Here is a 12,500-nt window from a genome sequence, read left to right on the forward strand (position 1 = left end):
GCAGGGGGAATCTGACATTAATATTGCATTGTGTTTTTATGCCAGCAAACATAAGGCTCATTCCTCCACAGCCACTGTGGCATCTGGCACCAAAGCTATAGCAGTGGATGTCTAATATAGCCGATGGCAGAAGAAACATGGTGATCACACCTCTGCCTTACCCCTGCAGGGCACTGTGTGTTTTCGGGTGGGCTGCACTCCCCTGTGTTTCTCAGTGTTCAAAGCTACATGATATGTTGGCGCAGTGCCATTCAGCCGACGGGAAACCAGGATCTGGAACAACATGTTCTTCTCTGAACCGGGCCTAGTGGGACGATGGGTTATCAGATACCCTGTTAAACTGACTGGAATCAGGGGACATTTACAGATTTTGGGTCGCTAGCACCACGCATGAATAACAACTGGAGCCTCACAATAGTTAGAGCTCCCAGGACGACGCCAGTCCCCCTATCCTTGTATTCTTGATTGTCATTTAGGATCTTGGCACAGTCCCACTGACTATAACGGTGACCCTATATCGTTCTGCAGGTAGAAGCTGTACTGTATTTCTTGGAGTTGTTTTTTGGTCTCCTCAATGTCATGTATTTGGCAGTAGGCTACATATAACATTTTCTTGGTTTTTAGATTGTTGTAAGGTTGCAAGATCATTAGTTTGAATGGGGAAAGGGTCTGGTTGAAGTCAGAACTACGACATTGGCATTTTTGGAAACATGCGTGGACATGTCTGCACCCTAAATCCAGCTGACGCCAGCAGCATGGTTGAGTCCAAAGGCTGGAAACAGGGGAACACAGCTAGCTAGGCTCAGTTATTGAAATGTGACATCTTGGTTGTCGAATCCAAAACATGTTTCAACACTTTAGTTTTTGTGCAGTTTTCAAGCCAGCGAGCTGTTACTCCATTCTCAGTCTCAGTCTGCTCAGCTAACCAGCTGCTTGTGGTAGCATCATACTTAACACGCAGGCATTAGAGTGGTATCTTCTCAACTAACTCTGGGCTAGCGAACACATATGCATATACTGTACTTCCCAAAATGCCCTTTAAAAAAGAGAACAATAGGGAGAGTTGAATGTGATCAATGGCTTGTGGTGTCAGTTTTGTTCATGTGCTACAGATATTCAAGAGTTCATCTCTTTACTCCCGCAGGAGGTGGACATCTACACAGTGAAGCTCGAGGACCTCTCGTTTACCTCAGCATTCTGCCTGCAGATCCAGAGGAACGACTACATCCATGCACTGGTCACTTACTTCAACATCGAGTTCACCAAGTGTCACAAGAAGACTGGTTTCTCCACCGGTAGGATGCCTCACACACTGTTACTTTATATACAGGGATCTGTGTGTGCGCGGGTGTGTGTGTGTAGCTTTAAAGCATTAGAGCTTTTTCTATCACCAGCCCTGACAGCAATAACACAGCACCACCCAGAGGTCAGGTTCAGTATTACTCTATTCTGACGGCACAGCAGAATGGATACTTCACTTATAGTTGGCAAGTTTATTTGCCAATAGGCAACTGGAGCATCTGGCATTATGTTGTAGGTGAATTGTGGGGTATGGCTCATGCTGGTAGTCAGCACTTCACACACTACTGCAGGAGGAGGCATAATGTGAGAACAAGGGAGGCTGTTGCTGGACGTGTTTCATACAATCTGGAACCGCATTTCACTTCAGTGGACAGACAAAAAAACATCCAGAAGCAAAGTTGATGTAGAACTGAATGCTCCAAGAAGCATGAAATCAAAACCATCAGTTGGGCAGGTTGACTACCAGACCGTTGCAGTGTTGATGTAGCCAAAGTCAAAGAGGAGTCCAAAGCTCTAATGTGGTCTGTGTTGAGACGTTGAAGGCATCTATCACAATAATAAGTGTCATTGTCACTTTACATTCAGATCAGGCTGGTTGACATGATCCAGACAGAGCTGGACTGGAGTGAGCAGGGGGGACGTTGTGTCAACATCTGTGTGTGACTGACCTCTAGTGGTAGTGGTGAATACCGTGCATTGACAGGATATGTACAGCAGAATGTATTACTCTAAAGTTGGTTTGAACAGTATATCTGTCTGGCCTCTGGTGCTGATAATCTTTTATTCATCAAACTATGGTATCATCACAACCTTGCATCTTGTCCATAAAGAACTATATTTATATACAATCATTTCTTAACCGAAGCTTTCTCTGCCCTATAACCACTTGCCCTCGATTGATTTTCTGTAAGTTTGTCTATCAAGTAAGTTTTCCAATGTCAGACCTGAGGACTCCTGGTCTGCCAAAACTTTAAGACACAGATCTAAACTTACACACAGAGAGCCAACCGTGCAATCGAGTCCCCGTTTGACATTCACATCAGACACACACAGACCCTAAGCAAAAGAGAAAAAGGCAAGCGGGGGGGGGGGGGGGGGAGGTCAAAGATTGCAACACATGCTGGTCAGTAGAAATGCCATGTCATCTCCTGAACTAGCATAAGAAACGCAGCTTGTCAGTGTCTCTTTTGAACTCTGCCCAAAAAAAAACGGCGAGCCCGGCCTGTGCAGCAGCCATGGTGATTGGCTCGCTATGGACTCACAGAGAGCTCGTCTTTGAAGGCAACGCCAAGCTGGCAGAAATTCAATTTTAAAGGTTACCGACCTTTTGAGCCTCTGCAAAGCCATCGGTAATGTTCAGGGCACTGGGGGATGCTCGCACTTATTTTGGGGGCTGGGGTGTCAGATTTTACCTGTCTGTGTTTCCACACACACACACACACACACACACACACACACACACACTTTTAAAATGTAGAATTGAGAAGAAGATTGACTCGAGCAGAAGCGGAGAGATCAAGAATGCAGTCGTGCATTTCCTGCCTTTTACTTCCACTCTTAGTCTTGAACTCAAGTGGATCTACTTGCTCTTTTCGCACCATTGCTTCCGGACGCGGACTCGGTTCAATGCCTCGGCTCTTCCTCTCTTTGTGCTGAGTCTCATCCTGACAATCACGCCAGGTAGATAGAAGCCCATATTGCTGTAAATCTCTGGTAGCCCCATGACGGACTGACAAGCTGTCCATGGTGTCTCTGTGCCTTCTGCCCAGCGTTTGCTGGCATAGACATCAGATCCTTGGGGATACTGAAGAGGGTAGAGAAATAAAAGACAAGAGGATGACATATCTACTGTTCTCAGTCGTTTAGTTGGTGTGTTGCCAAAGTTTAAACCTTTGTTGGTTCAACTTTCTTATCAGGAACACACAAGTTTAAGTTGGCTGGACTGCTGCTGGCTTGCTTGTTGGTTTTTAGCCCGGTGGCTAGGCTAGCTGGTCGCTATTGAAGAAAGAAAAGAACGAAACATTCCTTTATTAGTCCCACAGTTGGGAAATTATTCTCTGCATTTGACCCATCCCTGTATATATAGGGAGCAGTGGGCTGCCAATGACAGGCGCCCGGGGATATTGGTCTGGTCTATTATGATTCTTAAGCTTTTTCACACTTTTAAAGGACTTTTATTGTAGATCTAAAGAAGATTTTGGCACTTGATGTACTTTGGCGGACTGCACGTGTGATGTCCGAGTGTGGATCTCGCCATCTTACCGTTTCTAAACTGAAGGAAAGCGTCGCTTGACTGGAAGCCGAGCTCAGAGGGAAAGACCAGAGTTGATTAATATTATAAAGAATTCGAATGTAACAGGCTTTCTTAATGGCTAAACAATGATTTACTAATGCTTTGTATGTCAGTTTTATGCAATTAACAAGAGCAACCTTTGGATAGCCAGATAGTGGGAAAACCCTATTATGTCTCTTAAATTCCAATGAATCAGTAGTTACAAATTTCAAGTCACCAATTAAGAATTTATCGTTTCTCTGCCTTTGTAAACGTAAATAATCTGTTAAAAACGAAGTTTTGATTCTCTGCAGCCCTTTACCAAAAGGTAAGTTGTCTTTCAGTCATTGTGGGCTGAAGACCAGCCAAAGGGTTATTTCACAACCTGGCAACCAGTAAACACTTTTTATAAATGGCTTATGACTGATCTATAAAGCATCAATAAATTATTTATAAACCATGACTAACAACTAAGTTACAACTTCCAAATAATTTATAAAGGCTGCTTTATTAGACTGTGGTACCAATTTGTTAGAATATTAAAATGACTGATGTACATTTTAAAAGTGTGTGTGTGTGTGTGTGTCCCAGCACCAGATGCTCAATACACCCACTGGAAGCAGACGGTGTTTTACCTGGAGGACTATTTGACGGTGCGGAGAGGAGAGGAGATAGTCGGCAGCATTGACATGAAGCCCAATGAGAAAAACATTGTGAGTGGTGTTCAGTCTAATGTCCCTGATGTGTAGTGTGATATGTTTGGTAACGACATCTGCCTATAAGTGATTTATCGTGTGTATGTATGAGAAAATATAGAATGGGAGAAAATAAATAATACAAATATAATATGAAAAGTGTTTCACAGTCTTATTTGAGCTCTTATCTTTATACCCTGTACCCTAGCTAAGCGATGACTCATTTCCTCCCCTGCCTGCCCACGACAGGTTGTTTACTCCTCAGTGCTGGCAGTCAAACAGGCAGCAGCACTGCAGACAAACAACTAATTCTAAGCGGGGTTCGCTTCCTCCTGTTGTCTCACACAAACAGTCCGTGCTTACTTAACACCACGTTCTGCTGTCAGGTCAAAATATGGAAAATCTGCGTCCCCGGTCTTATTATTTTTTCACAGTTTCTGCCACGTATTTGCTTACTCATTGCCTCCCGTCCCTCTGACAGCCATCTTTCTTTTCTCCCTCTCTTTGACCTGCAGCGCGACTTGGAATTTACCTTCGAGCTGGATTTCAAAGGGCAGCTGTGTGAAGCGGCCATATCCCACGACTACAAGATGCGCTAAGTTCGGCCGGGGGGGACGATGGTGCCGAGTACAACCCCCGAGCACCAGAGGGAGACAAGAGACACTCCCACGTCCAGAGACAGACACAATGTGTGATGTAAGAAGGGGGGGGGGGGCTAAGACCAAGCAGAGTTGGCCCCTATTGGCCACTATTGTCAACACAGTGTTTGATGAAAGCAGGAAGTTACTCGTGCTCGCTGTTAAACAAATCTGAATGTAACACCAACAAACAGAGGTCAGGATTATCTCCTCGTCATGATGAATGTTATTGATTGTTGATGTGCGTACATGTGAGATGGAGTGACGTACTTGTGTTTCGTTGTTTTCCACAATAACCTGGAACCTATGGAGGGATAGTCGTCATGTTTTGAATTCCAGTAGAGCTCATGCAATCAATGACTGTGTTGTCCACATTCTGCTGTAGGTAGACAATACAGTCAAGGTGTAAATCTTATGTCACATTATGTACCGTAGGGAATGATGTGAGAAACACTTTCATTTAAAGTTGTATCAATTTAGCAATGTTGGAAAACTGACAGCAACCGAACGCCGCGGCCAAGGACGAACCTGCGTATATGTGCAACGTGAAAGGTATAGCATGTGTTTGCAGAGTCATTGTACCAGTAGCTTTCTGTGAGTGTGTAATAGAGGGCGTGACACTGTTGCACAGCTTGGACTACCCAGATGTTCCTTGTGTTGTCAGTTTGAGCAGTGATGTTGACATGCCAATAACATACCTTCCCCATCCTAAATGCCTTGACCAAGTGCCGAAATGTTCTTTTCCGCACTGCTGCATTCAGATTTTTTTTTCGTCTTCCTTCTATATATAGATGCTATTCACTCTCTTTCTAATAGTTTAGATATTAGAGATTGCTTCAAACAGTCTCAAGCCATGAAGCTTTTTGTTTTACTACATCTGATCCATGTCAAGCAATCAAACCCCACATCTCTAAATAAGTCTTAGCAAACCAGATGACCTGCAGTAACCCTGTCCCAACTACTGGGTTTGAATCTAATGAGACTGAGAAGAGGTTTTCTTCCAACATGCATACAAGTTCCTTTAGTATCGTCACACGATGTGGTACCAGACTTTACAGACTGTAAATGCATCCACTTCACATGTGCTCTTATAAGGTCAATGCCAACCAACCACCGGAGGAGTTTCTTCACTCAAGACGTGGATCTAGGCAAAGATTCCCTCACGTTAATATTCCTCGTAAAGCTTTAAACTCCTGCTACTCTCAGCTAAATACGTTTAAAAGCCATTTGGTAACACATTATCTTTCCCATGTTAATCCCAGAGTGTGCTGAACGCTATTGTTGACACAGCTAAGCCACTATCCCTGTGTCTTATATATATCGTGCAGAGACCCCGATGAATCTTTTTCAGGGCTGTTACCAAAGTGTACAGTATGAGCACTTGGGACCAACAGGAGGAAACTATATTTATAAAGCATGCAACTAATGCCAGTAACAATCAACACATAGTGCAGTATGCTGCCTTCTCAGAGCACACACTGGCTGGCTGGTACTAATAAGCAATACACTGTTATGAGTCATTAATGCTCACAATCAACAATACATGACAAGTCATATGTATTTAGAACAATGCTGGTGTTGAAAGAGCATCTGCCAGTTACACTTTCAGAAAACATTCTGAAAGCCCGCTGCTCAAATGACACCCCAAACTATATAGTTTAGATGTCACACTAACTCCAATAAATTGGCATGTTCATTCCACAAAATATGGAATATGTTGTTTCACATACTGTTATGTCAACTTAAAAAAAATTGAATAAACAGCAATGTCCAAACTGGGTGATGCTGTATAACTTATTTTAATTTCAAGGTACCAGGAAGAAGAAGTCCTTTACACGTGACATTAAAAATTATTTATTGATTCGTTTTTTCGTATTTACATGTTTGTTATTTACATTAAAGTGATGTGCAAGACACTGGCAGTAGTGGAGCACTAATAGTGAAAATATAGTGCAATATTAAATGGTGAAATCAGAACTTTTTACCAAAGTCCGTTAATTATGAACCTTGCTGTAACATACAGATTACATAACTAGCTTAACAAGTTAGAGTGACACCATTTACATAAAATACTTGGCACAGAGGCAGATTAAGGTGATAAACATCATTTTGGTCTTTTTGGGGAAAAATAATAGTCTGTTATTTTCTAGACACACAACTGAGCCGACCTCCCAACTAAATGAACAACCTTCAGCACCATTACCACAAAAAACAACAAAACTACAGATCAGTGAAAATATACAGAGGACAAAATAACACAAACGGCTGCAAATGCTAACATGGCAAATGCTACATTTGAAGCTAGCCGTTTTCAGTTTTTCTGAAATACACCATGTATTTTGTATACGCATCAGACAAAACACAGAAGCACATTACTTTGGTACTGTGGTGCACGGTGGTCGTTGTCCTGTACTTGTTGTCCGTTGTCCTGTACTTGTTGTCCGCCATGTGAAGAAACTAAGACACCCGTGCCATATCCTGCAATGCCACATGACACTGCTACTAATCTCAGCCCTAAGAGTAAAATCAACACCTCTCTGACACACCAACCGCTTCACCACGGTCGTGTTTACTGCAAGGGTGTTTGATAAAGCTTTACATTTTACAGTCGTTTGAGTTTTTATGTCCATGTCATGTATTTGTAGAAGCTAAAACACCTAAAATAATACACATAACACTGATTGAATACTTAAATATATCGAGTAAAAAGCCCACATGTGAAAGATAAAAGGCCTCCGGAAGCGAAATAAATATTTGACACACACGCACTCAGACTAGACATTGTACATGTAAAAAAAGAAAAGGTCTTAGTTTGACTCAAAATGGGCTCAGTTTGATTTACATTTGTTCAGCTGTTTATATATATTTATTTTTTTCCCCATGAACCTTTCTTACATTATTCTACTTCTCATTTTAATCTATGCTTTTTTCAAACTGCAAACAACTTGGGTAAACATAGAGCGGACTGTTTAGAACAGTGCGTTAACATCTGTGACACATGACAACGTACATACAGCCCGTGGTGTTGGGTTCACCCAGAGTGCCACAAAGTGGAAGACTGTGAGAGAAACAGTTGTGCTGACGTTCAGAATAATGTGTCCTCATGTGGTCTTAGTAAAAGGGTAGTGCTACTGTGTGTGTGTGTGTGTGTGTGTGTGTTGTTGAACACGGTGGAGATTTTGCGAAGTCGTGATGTCTCTACCAGCAAAGCCGTTGTTTAAATCAGGCATATGACTCTGAGGCTCTGAGGCGGATGTCCAAAACCCCTGTTGCACTGATGTGTACGGGTGGGCGCACACTCATTCACACACACACACCCTCACCCCCCCCCCCCCCCGATGCTCTCCTCGGTTCATGGGGAAGTCCAAGAGCTGAGCCAGCAAATTCACACAAAGAAGGAAGACTGAGACGCCACCTAGTCTAGCGGAGTAAGAGGGGAAAATCCCAGACGAATTCATAAGGACCGAGTCAGCGGTTTCAGGAAGAACCTATGAGGCGGTCAGATCAGTAAGAGTAGCCTGGGGGGACATATAAATAAACTTAGCCTTGACAGTGGCGTCGATGAGACTGCTGACGGGTTCATATGGACCACGAAGGCAGACCTGGCTTTCAAAGATTACGCTGAAGTAAGGGTTTTTGTGTCATCAATCAAGTGATGTGAAGGGTAGGAATCCATTTGAAGTCAGACATCTGAGGCCCGGACGAGTATATAGGGGCAGTTTTGAAACAGCAGAAGGACTTTTGAAGCAGCTTTTTGAGAAGGAGTTGGAAGGAGTCTCGAACCCCGGGCGGGCTTCGGCCTGCACGGGGTGAAACTTTAACTTTTTACAGAATCTCCGGACTTTGAGAGTCAGAGTTTTTGAATACTTAGAAGGTTTTTTGAAGTCTAGTCAGGAGAGAAAGCTCACTCTGTCCAGTCCTGCGCTGGGTGAATCATTAACTTTTTCCTCCGTAAGCTACACAGCAAGCCCGTCTGCTGGCTGAGTCAGTGTTTTAAGATCCTTTGTCTGTAAACTACTCTGAAGGGGTTTTTGAATACTTAGGTGATTTTTTCTTATATTTTTCAGTTAACGATTTTCTCTCTGTATTTTGGACCAAGAGACTACAGTTTGATTTAAATGCAAATAAATAAATAACGAATTAGTTTCTTCGACCAAGTCCTTTTCTTCATATTTCCAGAGAAGCCATAACGAGGTGGTCACACCTCAGATGATCCCCTTCATCCCCTGAGGTAAGTTGTGTTTGATCCAGCTCGGTACATTACTGATGGCATTCTTGAAATGCCCAAACCACACTGATACCTATTCTAATAATAATAAAAAAATTAAAAAAATTAATAATTATTAATTTTTCAATTTTTTATTATCGGATTAAAAAATCGTGAGGGGTCACCCCCCGATATCACGTAACATGGCGCCCGAATAGGGACTCGAGAGGGATTAGATCCTAGAAACACTAGAACGTGTAATATGGGAAGAACAGGGGTTCCCTCTCGGGTTAAAGTACACGAATCCTCCCGAGGATAAAAGAACAGTGATGCAACCTTCCCTACCAATTGTTGTTCGTAATAATATCACTGTTATATTATCGCATGGCTAGGGTGGGGTAGTATTACAGTGTTGATTTTAGTTAATATTTATTGTTGCAAAATTTAAAAAGCCCCCCCCCCTTGCTCCTAGCAGAGAGAGCAGGGGAGGAGGGGCGGCCCCCTCCTTTTTGTTCAGAGCAGAGCGAGCAGGGGAGGAGGGGCGGCCCCCTCCTTTTTGCTCAGAGGAGAGAGAGCGAGCAGGGGAGGAGGGGCGGCCCCCTCCTTTTTGCTCCTAGCAGAGAGAGCAGGCAGAGGAGGGGAGGCAGCTCCCCCCTCTTTGTTCAGCGGTTAAGTTCCAGCGAAAATCTAACGGAAGTACTCGGTCCTTCGTCATCAGCTGTGGCTGCTCTGGTCGCTGCCTCTGGTTGACGTGGGCGGGCTCTTGTGAACTCATGACAATGTCACAGGTGACAGCTATTTAGGAAGGTGTCTTGACTGCAAAGAAAGAAAAAAGCAGGGACTCGAGAGAGATTAGGCCCTAAAACACGAGAATGTGTAACATAGGGGATCAGATTTTCTCTCTCGGGTTAAAATCGTAATAATATTACTGTTATATTATTGCATGGCTGGATACCTGAGAAGCATTAGGCCCTAAAACACTAAAGGTGTAAAATAGGGGATCAGATTTTGTCTCTCTCAGGTTAAAGTCAAAAACGCCCCCTCCTTGTTCAGAGGAGAGGGAGCGATCAGGGGAGGAGGGGCAGCCCCTCCTTTCCTTGCTTTCACGGCAGCTCAGAATGAGCTAGAATGATGGTGGCAAAGAGACTTCACTAAGGAAAAAAGCAAACCGCTCGCCCACACAAGCAGACTAAATGGCCCAAGCCAGTCCGAAAATGGCTGAACCTTCCCTTATCTTTCCTTCAGGGTGGAGAGGGAATGATGCACTCACTGAGGTCCTGCTTGAACAAGCCTCTCAAATAGGGGCCAATATGCATGAGGGATTACGAAATGAGGGACACGACAAGGTCAATAGGTTTTTTGAAACAGAATCTAGTTCCTCTTCCTAACCTTAGAACACATCCAACACAAAGTGAGGTCACGGGTCAACAGTGAACGATGGTTGATGGCTTCAAGACAGCTACACCAGGAAAAAAGGAAAAAGGCAAGCCAGTATCCCAGCAAGCATGAGCCTCACGTTGACTTCTGTGACCTCACACCTTACATTCCACAAGCCGTCTGGATCCTCAACGCCTCAGGGGACAAGATTTTGCCTAGAATGAGCCTGGACAGCCATCTATTGGCATTCAGGGGAACTCCAAAATCACCGTTTCTCTAAATATAGTTCGGGTCTTTAATCCTTTAAAAGTATATAATTTTTGTTTGTTACTTTACCAGTTCCATTCTTATCAGCCGTATATTTTACACGAGCTTCTCTGATTTTTCAGTTTCTCCTGCGAGGACATTTTGTTCATTTCTTATTTTATATTTTTTACGATCTTATCCTTTATATTAAGTAGGGATTATATACACATCGTTTGAGTGTTTTATGCAGTTTTTACCAACTGAGCATTTATTTTTGGTTTTAAAACTTTTTCAAACTTTTAAGTTGAATATTCTAGTTAAGGTAGGAGAGAGCCTTTTCAGATTTATATGTTTTGATTTCTACCCTGGTCATTATGTGAAAATGAATCTTGGACCAGATGACTGGCCCAGCCCAACGATCTATGATCCTGATCTGTACTTTCATATGGCATACAGAAGGGCGAGGGCAACAGCAGCTAACAATATCCTTCACGATTGTATAAAACTTAATCGGCTGTGAGATAGCGCGCCTCAGTCTAGAAAGGACAGGTTGAAACAGGTAGTCATTTAAGGTTTTCTCTTTCTTTGATACTTTACTGCTATTTTTGTTGAATACTTTTATCCTCATCCCCTGGATATATTGGGTTTAACCTCTCATCCCTGAGATCTCCAGGTTAACCACACCGAATCTCCAAGATCGGGGCAGGTCCAGTTGGACCGGCGGGTTGTACCACTGTCGGACTCGCCAGAATCACCCACTGCTATCTCTCCCTCTCTGTCTCCCAACGTCAACATGACCCTGACCTCTGTCCACTCTGTGGACGAAGAAATCGATCCCCGAAACGTGTACGGGCCCTTACGTGATGCAACGGACCTGAGGGACCATCAGCCCATCGGGGGAGACCTGGCCTACGCGGACCTGGGTCCTTATCAGTATCCGAATACTGAAACTGGACTTTCCGTGGGCCCGGGGGCCTTCAATCGACTCTAACGACCAGGGTGTAGAGGAATATGTCCTCTGGGCCGAGAAAGCGGGCTGAGACAGGTGACGTCTCGGACGGGAGATGCTGAACTATCGACGGTGACGGGTGCTGGCGTGGCTCGCATGTGACTCTGGACATTGACTTTTCTGCTCTAGGAGAGAGAAGAGAGGAAAAAACACAAAAACAAAGAGGTTGTGGCTGTATTTTGTGTTTTCTGATATGTTCAACATTTTGTATTCTGTACTTTTATGATATCTTTGAGAGGTGGATTTTGTTTTTGGGGATGAGGAGTGTTTTACTTTTTAGCGTTGTTTTTTCTTCTTTTAAACTATGTTTTCAGATAGGATTCATTTTCTTTTTCCTGTCTTTAGTTCAATGAGATCATTTCATGTGTTGTGTTTCAATATGATTCAGATTCCCATTGTTTTTCTGGGAATACCTGCTGTTGTGCATTTTTGATGATACAGAAGTTATGATGGACCTCTACTGTGAGAGTATGAGATGTTCTATTTTTTGTGTATCTGGTGCCATTCGAGAGAGGGTGTTAGGAGATGTGGCGAATTAGCCCAGATAGCATAGAAAATGGTTGATCTTCCGTTCACTGCGATGGACATTGTCAAAGGTTTTAGCCTCAATTAATCATGGTAGCTACCTTTTGTGTGATACAAGAACGGAGGTAGAGACAAGTCACGATTCGCAAGAGAGGGTGTTGAACACGGTGGAGATTTTGCGAAGTCGTGATGTCTCTACCAGCAAAGCCGTTGTTTAAATCAGGCATAT

The 12,500-nt window shown here is 43.4% G+C and overlaps 1 pseudogene across 1 annotated transcript in view; it reads left to right on the forward strand.

Annotated features, from left to right (window-relative positions):
* Nucleotides 1-12,500, forward strand: part of LOC306780855 (protein arginine N-methyltransferase 8-B-like) — a 34,977-nt pseudogene that overhangs the window by 21,551 nt on the left and 926 nt on the right. Inside the window, exons 7-9 of the transcript XR_013773167.1 lie at nucleotides 1,145-1,295; nucleotides 4,166-4,287; nucleotides 4,785-12,500. The exon at nucleotides 4,785-12,500 is cut by the window's right edge and continues 926 nt beyond it. The product of XR_013773167.1 is annotated as a protein arginine N-methyltransferase 8-B-like (transcript). The remainder of the gene's footprint in view (nucleotides 1-1,144; nucleotides 1,296-4,165; nucleotides 4,288-4,784) is intronic.

The sequence above is a fragment of the Melanostigma gelatinosum genome (assembly GCF_949748355.1).
Source record: "Melanostigma gelatinosum genome assembly, chromosome: 1".
NCBI lineage: Eukaryota > Metazoa > Chordata > Actinopteri > Perciformes > Zoarcidae > Melanostigma > Melanostigma gelatinosum.